Consider the following 3778-nt stretch of genomic DNA (forward strand, 5'->3'; position numbering starts at 1 on the left):
CAAGTGTTTGAGAACTGAAGGCTTTAGCAATCGACTTAACTGATTTTTTCTTTTCCAGTGAACTGAATGAACCAATCAATTTGTATGCCACTCTCTTCTAGATCAGCCCAAATTCCTTCTTCGGTAAAATGGATTGAACTTTTATTCTTCCGTAACATTCCGATTACTTTTAGGAAGTGACAGACAGACTACAGAAGCAAATGCAGTGTATTAAAATCATTTATAATATGTCCTTTTGCTATCCAGGCACTGTGTTATATAAAGACACCTATATAGTCATAAAAAATTATCTCCAGTTTCAAGATACAGTCACCTCATTAAAAGCATCACACTGAGTTATATTTCAAAAATGGATGCACAATGACCCAGCAGTCCCGATTCTAGGTATACACCCAAAAGAACTGAAAGTAGGAACTCAAACAGAAGCCTGTACTCAGTGTTGATTGCAGAATCATTCACAATAGCTAAAAGCTGGAAACAACCGAAATGTCCGTCAGCAGATGAATGGATCAACAAAATGCAGTACATACATACATGAAATAGTATTCGGCCATAAAAAGAAATGAAGTCCTGCTACATGCTACAACATGCATGGACCTTGAAAACGTTATACTGAGTGAAATAAGTCAGACACAAGGATAAACACTGAGCGATGCCATTTATGTGAAATAGGCAAATGTATACAGAACAAAGCTTAATAGCAGAAGCGGGGGGGAAGGGAAAATCGTTGCTTAGGGTCACTGAGTTTCTGTTAAGGGCGAGGGAATAATTTGGAAGAGGGTAGTGGTAAGGTTGCACAGCATGATGAACATGGTCACGTCACTGAACAGTACATGTACAAGTGATTGAGTTGGCAGATGTTTTGTTTATATATATTTTTACCACAATTGAAAAAAAAACGCAGACACACGGTAGTTTATTAAATTCCATTTAATCACATCTATCCTTAGGGGCACAGCCAGGAAATTCAAATTGAAAAAGCCTTGCCATCATTCCTTCACACCTGGTTTTCACCAAGGTCTACCTCCAAGTTGTAAATCATAGGCTGAAACCCACACGCGCATTTCAGGGGCTGAGGCAAACCCTCTGTTTTCCTTCCAGCCCAGCGCGTTCCCTGTGTATAAATGAAGGTAGATTACCACACCAGGTTATGAAGTCTATCGCTAGGAACCCATTCCCATTTTTAAGAAGGACTTTCCTCCACGGCGCTGCTAGGTGGGCTCGGGGTCCAGTAGCTGATACTTTGTACGCCAAGCCGAAACTGGTAACATCTGCAACAACCGCAACAAAATTCTTTGGTATTTTTTAAATTGATACTTCCGAACTCCAGTGGGGAAAATCAAAGACATTTTTTGTCACTATGGTTTCCATTCTCAACTCTAGGGGTAGGGGTGAGGTGTGTTAAATATTGAAGTGCTTAAACTTTATATTTGAATACATAAACAGCCTCCAGCAGCGGCCCTGCTGAGGCTGGACAGTGAGCTCACATGCTGCTCATCCGCAGAGTCAGCCCAGTGGGGGTCTGCGGGCGGCCCTTCCTGACTCCACGCTCCCCAGCTGTGCAACCTGGAGCTGGGGGCTCAGTTTAACCAGTTGCCGTCCAGCTGATTCTGACTCAGGGCGACCTCATGTGGTCAGAGTAGAACTGTGCTCCTGTGGTGAAATGAGGTCCTCTAGGTGGCCTCTAGCCTTGGTTCTCTGGAAATACAGTTTGAAAGACTTTCCCCCAAGCCCTGAGGAGGTACCTTTGCCCTAGTTTTCTACCCCAGAGGGTTTGTTACTTTTGTCCAGGTTGATTGACATTTCCTGGATAAGTTGTAAACAACGTATGGTTTTATACTTTTTGTCTGGTCATGGGCCCTGTGATTGGGACGCACCTTGCAGGGATTGGTCAATAGACCATGCAAATGAGGTGAGTTGTAACCCAGCCACACCAGCTATGCAAATGAAGCATCTGTGGCCTACCAAGGGAGTATTGGTCAGCTGATGGCCCCGGTGGAAGTGTCATGCCTTGAAATTGATGCGGCGTTTATGTCTATATGCAGCACCCTACAGAGGTTTTTCAGACAGAAAGAAGCAAGAAGAGAAGCAGCGGGAAGAAGCAGAAGGGAAAAAGCAGAAGCAGAGAGAGAGGAGGCAAAGCACCTCTTAAAAGAGCTGTAACACTGGTCAAGGGCTGTAACACTGAAGACAGTGAGAGGCCCACAAGGGGCCCAGTGGCAGAGCTGGTGGTGACAGACGGCAGGACCAACAGAAGCCTGTCCTCAGGGGGCTGAGAGGAGGCCTGAACTGTCAAGAGCTGCTGAGAAAGCTGTCCTGCCCTGAAGAAGGGAGACTCTGTCTACGTGCTTCCTTATCCTGATTCCTGAATTGTAGCCTGTTGATTCTGACTCCCAGGCTGTACCCCGTTCCTTACTAAACCACCTAACTATAAGGATGGTCTGTGAGTTCTGTGTGGCCATTGCAATGGATTATCGAACCCAGAAGAGAAGTAGAGAGTGCTGTGGGAGGGAGAGCTGGTGTCAGAATGTGTAAAAAGGTTAGAGAGTGGAGGTGTGATGGTTAAGATTGTGTGTCAGTTTGGCTGGGGCATGATTCTCAGTGTTTTAATGTAATCACTCCCATGATTGAATATACTGTGAGTAGCCAATCCGATGAAAGGGAGCCTCCTTGGGGGTGTGGCCCGAATCTGTATATAAGCAGATGTTCCAGCTTTTTGCTCTCTCTGGATCCAGCAGCTGCTTCCTGTCGTCTCATCTCCCGTTCTTGGGACTGGAGCTGTCAGCTTATCGGCCGAACCTGGGATTTGTCAATCTGCACAGCCTGTGAGCGGAAGCCCTGCTCTCCGACCTGCTGATCTTGGGCTTGCCAGCTTCTGCAGCTGTGTGACTTGGGAGGGGCCTCTACCCTGATCCACGGACTTGGGACGTTCTAGCCTCTACAATCACATGAGCTGTTTCCTTCATATAATCTCTCTATATATATATATTATACACTTTACTGGTTTTGCTTCTTTAGAGAACCCAGCCTAAGACAGGAGGTATGTCTGATCTCCACCTGATAGGGATCAGCCTTGGGCTGATCTTGATTCACATTGTCCCCCCTGAAGTTAGACAGATACTGACAGTACTACTACTGCTGCTATTACTACTGCTACTACCCCTCCACCATTTTACAGTTCCACAGGTTTTCAGTGGTTGACTTTTTGGCAGTAGATTGCCAGGACTTTCTTCTGAGGCATCTCTGGGTGAACTCAAACCTCCAATCTTTCGCTTTCAGTTCGCTTAGCAGCTGAGAGTGTTAACCATTTGTACCAGGAACTCTAGGCTTGGTTTCAAAAAAAAAAAGGCTCAGTTTACACACCTGTAAAATGGGGGAATCCCATCCTTACCTCAGTGTGCTGAGACATTAATAAAATACTGCACAAAACTGCTTCTAGCAGGCAATCAGTGAAGGTTAGCTGCTGCGGTTGTTACTTGTTTTATTATTATTAACTTATCCTGTGAGTGTAAGCTGAATGTTGCCTACTGCCTCGTGGAGAAAAGCCACCTCCTCACCATGCCCTTTATTCTCTCCTGTCACCCTGTCTTTGCACACACTGTGACCCTGCCTGTCACTCTCCTGTCACCCTGTCTGCACACACTGTGGCCCTGCCTGTCACTCTCACCCTGTCTGCACACACTGTGACCCTCCCTGTCACTCTTCTGTCACCCTGTCTTTGCACACACTGTGGCCCTGCCTGTCACTCTCCTGTCACCCTGTCTTTGCACACACTGTG

General features: G+C 46.0%; 1 protein-coding gene across 1 annotated transcript in view; it reads right to left on the minus strand.

Annotated features, from left to right (window-relative positions):
* CPXM2 (carboxypeptidase X, M14 family member 2) overlaps positions 1 to 3778 on the minus strand; it is a 136169-nt gene that overhangs the window by 123813 nt on the left and 8578 nt on the right. The gene's annotated exons all lie outside the window — the stretch shown is intronic.

This window comes from Trichechus manatus, unplaced genomic scaffold (genome assembly GCF_000243295.1).
Source record: "Trichechus manatus latirostris isolate Lorelei unplaced genomic scaffold, TriManLat1.0 scaffold00031, whole genome shotgun sequence".
Taxonomy (NCBI): Eukaryota; Metazoa; Chordata; class Mammalia; order Sirenia; family Trichechidae; genus Trichechus; species Trichechus manatus.